This window comes from Panthera onca, chromosome B1 (genome assembly GCF_046562875.1).
Source record: "Panthera onca isolate mPanOnc1 chromosome B1, mPanOnc1 haplotype 2, whole genome shotgun sequence".
NCBI classification, from domain to species: Eukaryota; Metazoa; Chordata; class Mammalia; order Carnivora; family Felidae; genus Panthera; species Panthera onca.
Genome location: NC_138342.1, coordinates 34,938,362 through 34,956,625, shown reverse-complemented (window position 1 = coordinate 34,956,625; position 18,264 = coordinate 34,938,362).

The window sequence follows — 18,264 nt, the reverse complement described above, 5'->3', positions numbered from 1 at the left end:
CCAGGGTATTTTTCTCCCATGGCCCCTCAGTCTAGTGTTCCGCTCTCCATTAGCCTTGCCTGAGTCATCCAATGTGTAGTCGTGCAGTCATTTCTAATATACATTCTCCCGAAGTGCACAGTGAAAACACAACACGCCCCTCATAACAACGTGAATGGCCATCATCTCAGATGTGAAGGGGTTGATGGGGTCAGAACAGTTCTTTTTTGAAGCCGGCACGATCCCTGCACACGTCACCTATGGTTTTGCCCGTGTCTGACTGCCCAGACCACCTTTGCTGTCACTAACTTGCCAAGTGCAGAGTTCTTTCATTAAGTCTTAAAGAACTGAGAAATCAGTGAAATTACTGATAAATATAGAAGAGGGCAGGAGGACATTTTGTTGTTATTTTAAAATGCTTTATTGAGTTCACACCAACAGGAATATTTTATTTATGAATTTAATATAAATGCCATGAATTATATGCAAAAATACATGAAATCTGTGAACAGAACATTATCACTACTCAAGTTCCACATGGTTTAATTTTACCAATATCCCCCCTGGGTTCCTGGGAAGAATTTCAGTATAACATAATTATTTTCAGTTCAAAAAAAAATATTGACCGAGTTTCTACTATGTGCCAGGCGCTGAATCTCTAAGAGTGAATAAGACCTATGCCCACTCTCTCTTTTCTCTAACTTTGCCTAATATGGTCCTTTCTAACCTTCCTGATATGAATTGAAAGTCTATCTGTAATTCTACATTTTAATAATTCCCCAACCCGAAGTCAGGTAAAATGGTTCCTTAAGTAGCCTTATGTACTGGCTTTTGTTACAGAAGAGAGAACTTGGGGTCTATAGGCATTCCTAACTGAGCATGGAACAAATTCCTAATGGGCCGAGAGTAAGCCTCAGAATCCTTCTTAACACTGCACTCCAAGCAGTCCCTAATGGACTGGGCATGGGAGGCGCCACTCCGCTTTTAAAGTTTTTCACTAAATATGTGAAATGCCATCCACTGACAGTGGTTACTATTGCAGCTACACTAACATTCAACATTCATTCCACAACGATTTATTGAGGGATATAATAGCTAATGTTATGGAGCTCTGGCGACTTGCCAGGCACCGTGCCAAGTGCCCTTCTTGCATTACTATTTAATTCTCATAAAAACCCCATGAAGTTAAGGTAGATGTTATCATCCACCGTAGTAGACAGATACAGATTAGTTTTGTTTTGTTTCCTGTCTTGCTGGGGACCCACTGTCCCTTTGTCTGCAAGTAGCAACTCAATTTTTCTTCCAAGAACTGTCCAACAACGACCTCAGTCTGTGTAGTCAGGTGACATTGATTCCGTGCTTAACGCCAGCACTAGGCACATGACTCAAGCCTTGCCGGTGAAAACATACATCTTCTTAGCCACAGCAATTGTTCAAAGTTGGGCTGGGACCCAAGTGGGACCAATCACAGGCAAAGAGAGCCACTCTGGGGACTTTTGCTGGGACTCCCGGCAAAGAGGCACTTCCTTCCCTGCGTTTGTTAAAGCTGTTTTTATAAACTGGGAATGAACTGTTGTGGCCATCTCGCCCCTTCTTGGAGAGATCCTGGCTAAGAATGTGGGCAGTACAGAGGAACGCAGAACTCAGAAATGGAGAAACAATTCCCACGCCAGAGTTTGAGAAACTCAAGTTGGCCACATCTGAAAGGAACTCTTTAGCTTTCTTCCTCTGCTTCTGCAGTTATGCAGTTGTAGTAGCTAGTGAATCCCAGTGTGTGTGTGTGTGTGTGTGTGTGTGTGTGTGACAGAGAGAGAGAGGGAGGGAGATTAATAAGCCAATTTGGTTTCGGTTTTCTGTGTCTTACCACCAAAAGACTAACACAACCCCATTTTACACATGAAAAAAAATTTTTTTATTGTTTAATTTACATCCAAGTTAGTATATAGTGCAACCATGATTTCAGGAATAGATTCCTTGATGCCCCTTACCCCTTTAGCCCATCCCTCCTCCCACAACCCCTCCAGCAACGCTCTGTTTGTTCTCCATATTTAAGAGTCTCTTATGTTTTGTTCCCCTCCTTGTTTTGATATTATTTTTGCTTCCCTTCCCTTATGTTCATCCTTTTTGTCTCTTAAATTCCTCATATGAGTGAAATCCTATGATATTTGTCTTCTCTGACTAATTTCACTTAGCATAATGCCCTCTAGTTCCATCCACATAGTTGTAAATGGCAAGATTTCATTCTTTTTGATTGCCGAGTAATACTCCATTATATATATATATATATCACATCTTCTTTATCCATTCATTCATCAATGGACATTTGGGATCTTTTCATACTTTGGCTATTGTTGATAGTACTGCTATAAACACTGGGGTGCATGTGTCCCTTTGAAACAGCACACCTACATCCCTTGGATAAATACCTACTAGCGCAATTGCTGGGTCATAAGGTAGTTCTAGTTTTAATTTTTTGAGGAACCTCCATACTGTTTTCCAGAGTGGCTGCACCAGTTTGCATTCCCACCAGCAGTACAAAAGAGATCCTCTTTCTCCGCATCCTCGCCAACATCTGTTGTTGCCTGAGTTGTTACTGTTAGCCATTCTGATAGGTGTGAGGTGGTATCTCATTGTGGTTTTGATCGGTATTTCCCTGATGATGAGTGATGTTGAACATTTTTTCATATACATAAAAACTTCTAAAGTTACAGAAGGTAAGTGATGTGTCCAAGGTTATATAACTGGACAGTGGTAAAGCAGGCTTAGCCCTCAAAGTTGGTATTTTAATCATTCCGCTATTCTATTCAGGCCCTGTGATAGAACTTTCTGTCAGTACTCAAGACTGAGTATTGAAACCATAGAGTTGGTATTAAACATGACAGGGTTTCTTCAAGGCTTGAGGACTAATTTCCAGACAACTGAGGTGGAAGATATCAGCTGCAACAAAGTTGGTCGTGGTGAAAGGAATGGCGGCCAGACCCTGGGTATCAGGGTCTGGACAAAGGGCTTTGTCCTGCGAAAGGAGAGGAATGTATGTTTCATCTCTGAAAGTGGTAGAACTCTGGAAATCTAAGCATTCTGTTTATGTTTGTGGCTTTTGGGTCAGAGATTTATTTATAGACTATAAAAGAAGAAATTATTTCCTAGGTCTCAGAGTATGTGGAGAGCTTACCAGAAGCTTCTTTTATTATTTTAAGAGTCCTTGATAGCTCAGTAACTACCTTTTAAAAAATCCCATAGGGCCAAAAGTAAAGGATACCATCTAACGTTCTCTAAGAAATTATTTATTCCTAAAGGTAACAAAATAGAACCTCAACCTTATGTAAATCTTTGAAAAGTTTGGTAATTACCCCCAGATAAGTAATAGCTTACATACAGTCTATATATCTTTTCAAATCCAAAAACTTTTTTTTCAATGTTTTTTGTTTTTTAATTTATTTTTGAGACACAGACAGACTGTGAGTGGGGAGGGGCAGAGAGAGAGAGGGAGACACAGAATCTGAAGCAGGCTCCAGGCTCTGAGCTGTCAGCACAGAGCCCGATGAGGGGCTCAAACTCCTGAACCGTGAGATCATGGCCTGAGCCGAAGTTGGACGCTTAACCGACTGAACCACCTAGGTGCCCCTCAAATCCAAAAACTTTTAAATGTATTGAGACATACTTAACTCCTGGTGGAACTGGGTCAAAAACGCTCAGTTAATCATTAATTAAAATTTGGCTGTTCCCAAAGTGACAAATAAAATTCTCTAACCCAGCCCTCAAAGAACTTAAACATATTCAACATATGTGGACTTAGCAGGTCTGCAAGCATTTGGTCAAATACTCATTGCCTCATTTCTAGGAAAAAAAAAAAAAAAAGGTTTGTTTGGTAATCTCAATCTTCCTTCAAACAGATTTCTCAGTGTCTCAATTTTTTTTAATGCTTTCTAAAATTACTTGAATTAATTGTCTTTTTTTTCTGGACTAGGATATCTGAAAAATATATGTAAGAAAGGTGGGAAGAAGTACCCAACATAGAACATATTCTCTGACATTTTTTTTTCTGCAGAGAATTGGCTGGAAGATAAAGCATGCCTGGAGGCAGAGGGATGGATTCAATGGCTTCTTAAAGTTCTTGGCAACTGGGTATGTCTAGGATCATGATTATGATTATGCTTATTTATTAACATTTATACTGGGCCATTTTAGTTGATTAGCACAATGCAATTACTAAAAACCTGCAGTTAAAAGTTCTGGGAAATGTCTGTAATGCTAGGAAGGGCTAGATATGATATCATTTCTGATTTTCAATGATTTAATTAAAATAAACAAGCATATTACCTCCATGTTACAACAGTCTCTTAGCATAGTGTCCAACACGACAAAGAACCCAGTCTAATTGCTTACAGTGGGGGCAAGGATAGTTGGTTAGCAATCTCAAGTTTTTTGCTAATTACACATAGAACGCTTCTCTGTTCATAAATCAAGAAAGAGATATTCTCTTAAAGTGCAGGGGCTCTGGAAGACCTGAACGTGGCAGCCAGTTTGCTCTCTTCCTGTCTCCAATGGGTCTAGTCTTGTGGCCACAGCCTCCCTCTGGTCTGGAGCAAACTTCAGTGGAGGCTGAAGGGGTAGCAGCCCATGAAGTGGACCAGAACAGAGGATCCTTAACCAAAGACCTTCTGTGGTTTTGAAGTGCTGCCGTGAGCAGGGCACCTGGGTGGCTCCATCGGTTAAGTGTCCGACTCTGGATTTCGGCTCAGGTCATCATCTCGCGGTTCATGAGATCTGACAGCGGACAGCCTGCTTGGGATTCTCTCTCTCTCTCTGCCCCTCTCTCTCTCTGCCCCCACTCTCTCTTTCTCTCTCAAAAATAAATAAGCATTTAAAAAATAAAAAAGAAATGCTGCCATTAGAGATTGATCTGTCTGAGGAAGACTTTATTTCTTAGTAAAATGCAATTTACTCCGAAACTTTCAACCTAGTAAGTGTTATCACCTACAAATGAATGATTATAGATTAATTTTATACATCATTTCTTTAGAGCAGTGGTTCTCAAAGTACAGTCTGGAGATCCCTGGAAATCCCCAATGTTCATTTGAGGGGTCTGTGGGGTCAAAACTATTCTTATAATCATACAGATACATTGTTGACCTTGTTCGTTCTCTCTCAAGTGTACAGTGAAGTTTTCTAGAGGTTACATGACATGTGATTGCAACGGTTTGCAAGCAGAAGCAGATACAAGTCTCCAGGTGTCTTCTATTAAGCCAGATATTAAACAAAAACTTGCAGTATTTGGTAATGTATATAACCTTTTTATATTTATACGATCTTATTTCTAAGTAATATGCTTTTAAAAGATTTTATTTGTAAGTAATCTCCACACCCAGTGTGGGGCTTGAACTCACAACCCTGAGATCAAGAACAGCCATGCTCTACCAACTGAGCCAGCCAGGAACACCTGTAATGTATATAATTGTTGAACTATATACGCCCAAAGTTTGGGGCATAAAACATACTGATTTTGTAATTTTGTAAGTCAACTATACCTCAATTAATACAAATTTTAAAAAGGAAAAGAAATGCAAGTTAAAAAATAATAAAGAAATTTGCAAAAATATAAAGCAATGCTACTCTTACAGTATTTTTTTTTTGTTTAAGAAAGTATTTTCATCAAAAACATTTTGTTCATGTAAACAATTAGTGGATTTTTGTTATTTTTAAATAAATTAATAAGTATAAATTATACATTTTCTTCTTAGTTTTAACTTCTAATATGGCAAATATCGATAGATATAACCCACGTAGGCAAAAACTCTTTGAGGTCCTGAATAATTTTTTAAGAGCGTAAAGGAATCATGGGACCACAAATGTTTGCTGCAGAGAATGTCAGAGTGAGAAGCAGCCTTAAAAAGTATTAAGTCCTCTTGGGGCGCCTGGGTGGCTCAGTTGGTTAAGTGTCCGACTCTTGATTTTGGTTCAGGTCATGATCTCATGGTTTGTGGGATGGAGCCCCGAGATGGGCTCCGTACTGACAGTGCAGAGCCTGCTTGGGATTCTTTCTCTCTCTCTTTCTGCCCCTCCCCTGCTCACATGTGCACGTGCACACACACACACACACACACTCCCTCTCTCTCAAAACAAACATTTTTTTAAAAATGTGTCCAATCCTCTCACATCATTTACAGGTTGGAAATCAATCTCCCATAGAGTTAGGGTGACTTACCTCATGTTCTGGTTACCTTTTGATATGCTAGGAACCACCCCAAAACTCAGTGGCTGAAAATATGACAATCATTCGTTTTTCTCTTGAATGTGAAATTTGGACTCATCTTGGGGGGGGATGATATCTTTGCCCCACATGATGTCTGAGCCTTCAGCTGGAGTGACTGAAACATCTGAGGGCTAGGACAACTGTGACTTTCTGGGCATCTCTCTCAATCTGGTCTTCCCTATTGGTCACAGGGGATCCTCACAGAATGAGCATTCCAAGAAGCTGGGGTGAAAACAGCAAGGCTTCCTATGACCCAGTCTTAGGAGACCCATAGCTTCTACCATATTCTGTTGGTGAAGCAAGTCACTGAGAGCAGCTCAGATACAAGGGGAGGGGAAGTTCAACTCCATCCCTTACTGGGAGGAACAAGAAATCTGAGACCATTACCATACCTGAAGTCCTAGAATTAGCAGGAAAAGAACTGAAGCTACAGTCCATCTATCCTGAGTCTTGCTGCAGTATGACAATGGTCCCAGTTGTATGCTTGCATTATCTCAGAGGAATATTGCAAAAGACTTCAAAATGGCAGCTCTATAGCTATTATAGCCACTGTAGTCTTGTGAATTCCTTGATTATAGGTTTCTGACTTTTTCATTATTGTTTTTGGAAATTCCTCTACCAGTTAGGCCACTCTCCTATGAACTACCCCAGTTTGTCAATTGCTCTTTCAAACTATTCTTCAAGAGGGATCTGAGCATCTCACCAGTGATAAGCACCCCCACCACATTCTGTGCACTCTGTTGTCATCCATGCACACTAATAATACCTTGTGCAGGACTGAACTCCTAAGTCTTTTCTCATGTGCATTCTACTACCCATGTTTCTCGTGTGTGTGTGTGTGTGTGTGTGTGTGTGTGTGCATGTACACTTGTGTGCTCATTTGTTTGTTTTTTCACTCAGTTATGGAAATTTACATCCATCCTTAGAAATTTTATCTCAATAGGTCCAACCTGCCAATATCTTTTTGAATACAGACCCTGTCACTCAGACTACTCATTATCCCACCTAGCTCCAGATAATCTGCAGATTTGTTAAGTATTTGTTCTATACTTGTATCTAAATCATTGGAAAAAACGTTGACCTAGACACGGCCCCGTGTCACTCCACTAGAGACCATCCTCATGCTGATATCCATCTACTAATCAGCATCCTTTGGGTTCATTTATTCACCTAACTGTTGTTAATTCATCTAATAGTCCTATCGTTTAGTCCATATTTCTCCATCTTGTCCATAATGATATCATGATAGGCCTAGACAAATGCCCTGCTGAAGTCCAGATACATTATGTTGACTGCAGTTGGCTGCTCTCTGAATCCACTATCCCTGTCACAGGAAATGAAGCAAATCTGACTCTTCCTCAAACATGCTGTGCACTTTGATAATTCTGAGGCTTCGTTCATGTTATTTTTCTGCTCAGAACTTTCTCCATTCCACCTTGCCTGCATGACTCTTTCCATTGCTCAGATGTCACCTTCTTGCTGAAGCTTTATTCCCTGACTCCAGGCATAATTATTTCATGCTTGGTTTATTTCCCCAAAGCTCTTTATACATAATATCATGTCCCAGTTGTTTGTTTATGCTTAGTCTCCTCTCCTTCATCTAGAATGAGCCATGTCTTATTTAATAGATGTATGATGACTTTAATTCAACTAGACCCTGGTGCCTAGTGACCATTGCTTCCTTTCCAAAAAACTCATAAATCACTCATTCCAAAATCCAATCTAGGGCCAACAGTGTAGTTTCTAAATACCAATTCCCACTAAAAAGGACCAGGGCTCCTTGGAGAAACGCCCGATACCAGGTCTAGGCAAAGAGCGTAAAAAAAGAGGCTGGGACATCTGGTCAGACCAGCTAGCAAAGAAGCTCTCGAAGACCACTAGGGTCCTGTCAAAAGAACTGAGAAGCCAAACTGCAGAGGCTTCCACTGGTCAAAGTTTGGATAATTTGGGCATAAATAAGAAGAAACACTGCAATGAAAGAAAATACATAAAATATATTTAGACCTATGAGTTCATAATGCTGAAAACAAAAACAACCCAAAAACAAATCAAAAAGCTCCACTTTTTGTTTGATCTTTGAAGGACACTAAGGAGAAAACTCATTATTATGCGACTGGTATATAAAGGGAATGGATTCAGCATATATCTTGACTTGCCACACCTTACTATACCAGCCACCTTAGGTACCTGTTGATTGATAAAAGAAGGGGTTTTTTTTTTCTTTATAAGAGCATTCTAGCTAATAAATTAACGAAAATGATATAATTATAATATTACCATTTTCATTCCTTAAATGAATGAAATCCTATAATCTAGGCAACACACTAATCAGTGGCTCCTGAAATCATTAGGTAACAACCTCATGGGGAACTTTGTAATGGATAATTCCGGATGATAACACCCTAACCCCACTGATCAAGCCTGGTATCATAAAGAGACAGACAACCAGCCTCCTGATATGTGCCATAGGAGCACCTATGAGTATGCTTGCTAAAAAATCAAACCTGAGTCTGATTAAGCCTCTAAATCCAACAACTAGTTTACAGGAATTAATAAGGATTAAGATTAAACACCATCATGTGGGGGCCATCAGCCAAACCCAGGATATGTATAATTCTACAGCACATCAGAACCATTTTCCTCTAAAATAAATTGCAAGAAGGCAAAAAACGGGAGGAGGGATGTATAGATCAAAAGAAATTCATGAGACAGAAACCAAATGCAGTGTGTAAACTGTGTTTGAATTCTCACTCAAACCAACTAAAAAAACCTTGTGAGACAATTAGGGAAAATTGAACACCAGATATTTGAAGATATTTAGAAATTATTATTATTATTAATTTTAAGTAAGCGTCACACCCAGTGTGGAGCCCAACGTGGCGCTTGAACTTATGACCCTGAGATCAAGACCTGAGCTGAGATCAAAACATGGATGCTTAACTGACCGAGCCACCCAGGTGCCCCAGATATTAAGAAATTATTGTTAGGGGCGCCTGGGTGGCTCAGTCAGTTAAGCGTCCGACTTCAGCTCAGGTCATGATCTCACGGTCCGTGGGTTTGAGTCCTGCGTCCGGCTCTGTGCTGACAGCTCAGAGCCTGGAGCCTGCTTCCGATTCTGTGTCTCCCTCTCTCTCTCTGACCCTCTCCCATTCATGCTCTGTCTCTCTCTGTCTCAAAAATAAATAAACATTAAAAAAAAGAAATTATTGTTACTATTTTTGGTGAGACGGTGGCACTATGGTTATGTATTTTTAGAAAAGAATCCTCATCTTTTAGAGATAATACTAAAATATTTAAGGAGGAAATGATATGATGTCTTAGACTTTCCTCAAAACAATCTAGTCAGGGCATAGAGGGGTCAGAATGGTGGAGGTGGGGTGGGGTAGGGAAAAAAGATTAGCCATGAGCCAAAAATGGCCATTTGTGGATGAGAGGTGCACCATGTTTCCTTTCCTTTTTTAATGTTTATTTATTCAGTTTGAGAGAGAGAGAGAGAGAGAGCACGTGCGTGTGCAAGTGGGGCAGGGGCAGAGAGAGAGAGAGGGAGAAAGAGAACCCAAAGCAGGCTCTGTGCTCTCCACCTCACCAACTGTGAGATCAAGACCTGAGCTGAAATCAAGAGTCGGATGCTTACCCAATTGAGCCCCCCAGGCACTCCGCACGATGTTTTCTTTATGCTGTTCTTTTCCTTTGTATCTGAGGGACATTTTCTTTCTTTTTTTTTTTTCCCAACTCAGTAAAAATGATTTTTTTTTTAATATATGAAATTTACTGTCAAATTGGTTTCCATACAACACCCAGTGCTCATCCCAAAAGGTGCCCTCCTCCATACCCATCACCCACCCTGCCCTCCCTCCCACCCCCCATCAACCCTCAGTTTGTTCTCAGTTTTTAAGAGTCTCTTATGCTTTGGCTCTCTCCCACTCCAACCTCTTTTTTTTTTTTTTTTTTTCTCCTTCCCCTCCCCCATGGGTTTCTGTTACGTTTCTCAGGATCCACATAAGAGTGAAACCATATGGTATCTGTCTTTCTCTGTATGGCTTATTTCACTTAGCATCACACTCTCCAGTTCCATCCACGTTGCTACAAAGGGCCATATTTCATTTTTTCTCATTGCCACGTAGTATTCCATTGTGTATATAAACCACAATTTCTTTATCCATTCATCAGTTGATGGACATTTAGGCTCTTTCCATAATTTGGCTATTGTTGAGAGTGCCGCTATAAACATTGGGGTACAAGTGCCCCTATGCATCAGTACTCCTGTATCCCTTGGATAAATTCCTAGCAGTGCTATTGCTGGGTCATAGGGTAGGTCTATTTTTAATTTTCTGAGGAACCTCCACACTGCTTTCCAGAGCGGCTGCACCAATTTGCATTCCCACCAACAGTGCAAGAGGGTTCCTGTTTCTCCACATCCTCTCCAGCATCTATAGTCTCCTGATTTCTTCATTTTGGCCACTCTGACTGGCGTGAGGTGGTATCTGAGTGTGGTTTTGATTTGTATTTCCCTGATAAGGAGCAACGCTGAACATCTTTTCATGTGCCTGTTGGCCATCCGGATGTCTTCTTTAGAGAAGTGTCTATTCATGTTTTCTGCCCATTTCTTCACTGGGTTATTTGTTTTTCGGGTGTGGAGTTTGATGAGCTCTTTATAGATTTTGGATACTAGCCTGAGGGACATTTTCTATCACGATTTTAAAATTGAATCTAGAACTTCCCTGAAACTGTTGAGTCCAGCAATCTGTTGCTTTCACAACCCCCTTTCCTTCCTTTCCTGAAAATGTGTTTGTTAGAAGAGCAGCTTTTCGTTCCTTTTCCATCCTTTCCTAAAAGGAAACCCCACTGAAAATTGTGTGGTGATCTCATTGGCAAGTTCTCTTGGGCTCCCAGGACAGAGACCTTGCAGAACTCATTAAGGTGGTGAGGACCCTTCACAAGCACTCTGACCACGCGGTACTCTGGTCTCTGCCACTAACACTCACGCCAACCCTTTCCATTTGGAAGCCCATTCTCCATGACAGAAAAGGCAGAATTACTGTCTTTTACTTACTGTCTTTACTGAATAAAACTGGAGTTTTATTCAGTGTTCTTTATCATTTCTCACCATTAAAAAGAAAAAGCAATTTCCAGTGGTAAATGTATCCCTTTTATTGCCTAGTACTTTCTAAATCTAAGAAAAAGACCTTTTGTCATCATTAGATTTGAAAAAAAATAAAGGTAGATTATGGCATTTTGACTCTATTCTTACTGTTTGTTATCCTTAAATATGACCTGTTCCTGATTCCCTTCTTTTGCATAGGATTGCTAATTTCTTTGGGCAACCCTCTCCTCTTTCACAAGAATTTTTGCTCATTTATAATAGCAGAGTAGGAAGAGGGTTGGTAAAACTCACTGGTATTACACAATTTCAGTGAGTACGGTAAGTCTTGGAAAGCAGATACTGTCATATTCTGCTCTGAAAATATAAAGGGGAACCACCTTTCTGGGAGGCAATTTTGCAACACGTGTCCAATGATTTTTTGAAAATGTTTACTCCTCGGGGTGCCTGGCGGTCTCAGTTGAGCGACCAACTCTTGATTTCAGCTCAGGTCATGATCTCACAGTTTGTGAGACACAGCTCTTGCTGGGCTCCCATGCTGACACCGCAGAACCTGCTTGGGATTCTCTCTCTTCCTCTCTCTCTCTCTGCCCCCACCTCTCTCAAAATAAATAAACTTAAAAAAAAGAAGAAATAAAATGGGTACCCTTTGATCGAGGAATTTCAATTTTTAGGGACACACGCTAAGCATGTCAGGTGGATATGCAGAGATTTAGCTAAAAGGGATCCAGAGAAGTGCTTTTTAAATATACTTTAATAATTAGAAACAAATTAAATGTTCAACTAAACAGGGCTGACGGAATAAGCTATGGCTTGTCACGTAATATCACGGAGCCGTAAAAAATACGTTAGAAGTGGGGCGCCTGGGTGGCGCAGTCGGTTAAGCGTCCGACTTCAGCCAGGTCACGATCTCGCGGTCCGTGAGTTCGAGCCCCGCGTCAGGCTCTGGGCTGATGGCTCGGAGCCTGGAGCCTGTTTCTGATTCTGTGTCTCCCTCTCTCTCTGCCCCTCCCCCGTTCATGCTCTGTCTCTCTCTGTCCCAAAAATAAATAAAAAACGTTGAAAAAAAATTAAAAAAAAAAAATACGTTAGAAGAATATTTCATAAAATGGGAAGATATTCATGACACATAATTTAGGGGCGAAAGGAGGCAACAAAGCAGTCTATGGAGAAGGTTTCCCATTTTAAAAACATTTATATTTACATATGGAAAAAAAAAGACTGAAAAATTATATGAGAAATTCAAGTCTAACTCTTTTTAAAGAATACTTGCCGGGGCGCCTGGGTGACTCAGCCAGTTAAGTGTCCATCTCCTGATTTCGGCTCAGGTCATGATCTCAGGTGGTGAGATCAAACCCTATGTGGGGCTCTGCACTGGGAGGGGAGCCTGCTTAAGACTCTCTCCCTTTCCCCCTGCCTCTCTCTTTCTCTCTCAAAACAAAACACACGCCAAAAAAACAACAAAAAAGGAATATATGCCTATAGCATTTTCTGAAATGGGCATTTATGACTTTGAAATAAAAACAAAGTAAATAACAATAAAAAGAGGAAGAGGGCCCCCGAGGCCAGCTCTGGCCTCTTCACAGTCCTCTCTCAGTTGTGCTTAGTGTTCTCTGGCCTGATCACTTCCGGGAGCGGTCGTCTACCTCCCCTGGAGGGTTTTTGCCGTGCTCCCTCTGTGCACAGAGAGGAGGGGGCAGAATGAGGGACTCCCTCAGTAGGACGTTGGGAAGATTGCTTCCCAGTAGCTGCTAAATCAGGAACTTGCCCTGGGAGCGTGGGGCTGGCCAAGGCAAGCCCAAGAAGCCCGCTCTGGCCTCACCTCGGCCTCTGGAAGGGCACGGGCTGGCCGCACCCTGGGGTTGTTCCGTGCTTTGTGGCTCACCTCTCAGCGGTCAACACTGTTCTTTCAAGAGGTTTCCCTGGGGTTTGGGTTAAAGCTGTTGGCCTCTGCTCTGTAGTCTCTTGTGTGACTCACTGTGCGGTTTTGTCCATTATTATGTTCTACCTCCCTCCTTGCAGCCTCCCTGCCTCTTCTTAAAAATGTCTGTCCTCTTCCTCCCCACTAAACCCAATCCCAAATGGTGCAGGTTTATGAATAAGCCAGAGAGTTAGGAGTGAGTTTGTGATTAGAACCCTCAGCCTCATTATTCTCTAGGCTGCTGTGAAACTTATGATCCTAAACAAATAGGAGACAGAGAAAGGGAGAAAAAGGCGGTGGGGAGCAGAGAGAGGAGAAATGCTGTGTGTTTAAAAAGAAAATTAATATTCTCCATTATATGTAACTGGGGAAATACTACAAACATGCATCACTATAACCATTTTATTGTCTTCTGGCTCCTAAGGTCTAGGACACATGGTGCCTGTCCCTGAGTACTGGATTACGTTTGCTTCTAAATTCTGAATCAGCTGAAATTCACATTAAAATGCATGATGCTGCAGTATGTTACTGGCAAACCCCACAAACTTCCCAAATAAAGCAAAATGACATAAACAAACAACAACAACAGCAAGACCTTTTGAAAACCCAGAAAGGAAAACATCTTTAGAAGTGTTAGAATTCTCATGCATTTTTATATGTATCTCAAGGTTGAGCAGATTAGAGAGTGAATGACTCCACTGTTCCCGACACATCTCTCTCAGTTGGCTCCCTGGGCTGGGTCAAATGCAAGACCATTTTGTTGGAATTAATTCTGTGTGTCATGGAGGCAACATAGAGCCCTTGAGTACCAGGAAGTAGGCAAGCTTTCCTTGTGGGTATGGGTTACCTACCGGGTGTGACAGGAGTGACATAGGTAGGGAAGGGCCACCTAAAAAAGCTGCTCCCCTGTCTAGAATGCCCATTCTTTCACCATCAGTGCTTCTTCCCTCTGTGACATCTGGTTTTTGGCATCTTCGTTTGAAAATACTCCCAGAGTACAAAATTCTAAGACCCTAATGTAAAGAAAGGAGGAACAGAGGACAATCACTCTCTTCTCTCCAGTTCCATGTTGCGCTCTTCTCTGACCCCTTAAATACCTCCTTCGATTTCCCACTAAACACACTGCCCCTAAGTTTCTTTCTTTCATGTGGAAATATACATAGAAGAAGTTCTAAGCCCCCCTAATAATGATAATGATAATAATAATAATAATAAATCAATTAACAAAATGTTAGGACTTAAAAGAACCTCACAAATACATATCTCAATTCCTGAGGCTACTAAAGCCTCTCCCCAGATTGAGCAGTGACAGGTCCAATGGCCAGTCCAGTGCAGAGATCCAAATTCTGCAAATTCAGTGCCCCGACAAAGCCATGCTGTATTGTGGGGGGTCCTCACCTTCAGCCCAGTGGCTCCTTCTCTACTCAGAAGCCCATAGACTTTGGGTTTGCTCCATCTTAAAAATGAGCTTTCAAGACAATATCTGAACCACTTCTAAAGTGGTTCTATAAATCTAAAGATTTCTAGGACATTGTACCATAGATATTTAATAACTATGAGTCAGATGAGTGAATGGTTGATACCATCAAGTGCTACAAACCCAGAGACGTGTGTTAATGAGGGTCACTAGACCCAAGTAACAGAAGTGAAGATCTTGCTCTCAGATATGGGATAGTTTTTGGGTTTTTTTTATTTTATTTTTTTTAAATTTTTTTTCATATTTATATTTTCTTTAGTAATATAATATGTTCTTATGCCGCTTTTTTCCCCCAATATATGAAGTTTATTGTCAAATTGGTTTCCATACAACACCCAGTGCTCATCCCAAAAGGTGCCCTCCTCAATACCCATCACCCACCCGCCCCTCCCTCCCAAGGGATAGTTTTTGTTTTGAGGTATCCTTTTGGGTCCCCTGAAATCCCAGCAGTGGGCAGAAGAATTGTATACTCTGCCTGCCCTAAGACTCTACTTCTATAACATCTCTAGAATTCCTTTCCTTCTCTTCATCCTACATTTCGATTCTCTTGCTTATGTATCCATCATTTCTTGCCTAGAATAAGCCTCTTCATTTGTCCCTTGGTTTCCCCATTCCCTCATCCCCCCCACCCCGTCCGCCCCTGCAAATCATATTACACTGCATCCATAGTCCTGTAGGACCCGATTCCAGCCTGTTTGTCCTACCTTCGGTCTCATCACACCCCTCTCTTGTGTGGCCCCCACCTCCTGGATTTCTCCTGCTCTAATAAAAAAAAAAAACACAACTAAGTGGAACTATTTATAGACTCCCACACACTCCATGTCCTCTGGCTTCAGAGTCACGGATTATCACTGATTCCTATGCCTGCAACTTTCTCTTTTTCCACTTCATCACCACTTTATTTGTTTATTTCTACTCACTCTTTGGTACCCAACACAGAGAACGTCACCTCTGCCAGAATTCTTCCCTGAGACTCTAAGAAACTACATGTCCATTATGGGTCTACTGGGACCTCTTCCCCATGGCATCCTTATTCCAGAATCAGGCTGACAAAGCAGCCACTACCTGAGTTCTGTCAGCCGCCATGAAACAGGGCAAAAGAGAGAGGGTAGAGACTTAGACACTAACTCTTAAGGCTTTTGCCTGGAAGTCACATTTTACACTTCCGTTCAATTTTCATTGCCCGAAGCAAGTCATATAGCCACATCTAACTTTTAGATGGGGAAGCAAAATCACACTAGAAATGGGGAGAACTGGAAATATTTGTTAAGGAGCCCCAGTGTTTGTTGATTAGTAATTAGTATGAGTGTAGCTTGAGCACGTTTATAGGACAACAGGGTACGTCCAGATGAGCATAAGCGGTTGAAGATTCTTAAAAGGAGGAATTGGGTAAGTTCTCTGTGCGAGTGGAAGATACTGGACTCTAAAGCATGGTGGAGGGATTGGCTTTAGATTAGAATAGGCTTCCCTCCTGGATGCAGTAGGAACAATGGCGGAGCAAGTGGGCACAGATGTGAATCGGTTTACAGATTGTGAAGTAGGAAGTTTAGGGAATCTGGTTCAGTGGCTTCTGTTATTGGGAAATTGACCTATATAAAGCTACCATAATCCTTTCCACTTGGAGAAATTTAGGTGATCATTATAGGGGGAAAAAAAAGGGATGCCGTTTTGTAATACTTATGATTTCCTAGCATAACAGTTGGGAGGACGTTAGGCATATTGCCTCTCTCTATACACAATCCCCCAAATTGAGCCCCATTTCAGGCACCATGTGGACAATTTTAACTGCCAAATACCATCTTCTAAGCACATATATAAACCCAGTGGAAAAAATGCCTCATTCTTAGGAGTTTTAACATAGCCAGGAAATGAAAGTCTGTTTTTGCCCCAACTCATCTCTAAATATACTGGGATATTTTTATTAACCCCAGAGGCTTCCCCCTTACCCTCTTTCTGTCTTCAGCGCAACCCATGCTATACTCACACAGGTCAGGACATTGCCGAGCTGAGAAGGATAATCTTACTTGACTCTTTTCTTTGGAGCATAAGAAGATGCCTTCAAAGTCTCAGGACAGCGCTGCCTTAGCACGTTGCTATTCCAGTTACAACAGCAGCTGTTGGCCTGGAAAATCGTGATCCTCTCTGGAAATGCTCTTCTGCACCCTGCAAGCTTGCTCAGGGCTCATGATTATTTTTTTCCTCCTTTTTCAAACAGTTTTTTTTTTTTTTTTTTTTTTTTTTGGTTCAGACAGAGAGGCCTCCCTGCCTAATTTAATTTTGTTTCTCCTTTCTTTGTTACAAGCAGATGTCACTTTTACATCTGTGACTCTGATCAAATGCCCCATGTCTTCCCACCACCAGCCCAGCAGATGTTACTACTATTAGCCAAACTCCAGCAAAAAAAAAAAAAAAGGTAACAGGCAGCCTCTTCTGCTAATCATCACATTGGTGGGGGGAGAGAACAAGAGAAGTAGAACAGGGCTCTTCCATGATGATGTCTTTAAAAAGATGTATACTGGAGATTTGTATCCTGTCAGCTATATAGAACCTAACACTTACATAGGGGATATCTCTGAAGTTAATCTAAATACAGAAACACCATCTATGAGTTAGCCATAAAGCTCCAACCCGAACCCGCACAGCTAACCCAGGACAAATGCCTTTTAAAGTGACATGACGCTGAACACATAATATTTACATACAGGAGTAAAGCACCACACTACTCATGCATAAATATTGTGCATAAAGTAAGACAAAACATATCAGCAACTTCTATACATACATGTCTTCCAGTAAATTCTTTTTTTTTAATTAAAAAAAATTTTTTTCCACCTCTCCAGTAAATTCTTAAAAGAGAAAATATCTGCCTGATTGCTTTATTCCTCCCCCCCCCCCATTTGCTATCCCAGAGCCTGCTCTTTGATTTGTCTCCCCTCTTTCATATGCATTATAAACATGCAGTAGGAAAGACAGGGTCCATGGAGTGTCTAAATTCCAAAGCCAAGTGTTTAATATGCAATTCAAGGAGACTCTACCATCATCATCGTCGTCGTCGTCATCATCATCACCACCATCATCATCACCATCATCATAATACTGATGTCTAACATTCACTGAATTCTTACCAGGTGCCAAGCACTGTGCTAACTGCTTTGTACACAATAATTGTGAGTCCCACAGTGCCAGGAGGTTAGTTACCAGAAATACAAAGAGTTTCTATTATGAAACATGTGTATTATGGTTGCTAGGCAAATGAAAAATGTGGAAAAAATTCCAAAATGCTGGGAGGAGGTCTCTATCAGTGGATCTTCATACTTGGGGATGCTGTGGTCAGTTTGCTTGACGTTCTGGGGAAGTATCTCAATAAATTCTGACGAGGTTATCTTCTTAGTGCAGGTGAGTAGGAAAGGCTGCTGCCTGCAGAAATCTTTTTGGAGAAACCTAAGGACAAATCTTGTCTTTTAATTCTCTGGTCAAGAGAACTGTCGGTTCTGAGTTGAGCCTTTGGCAGTCAGTGGTCTCACTGTGCCAGG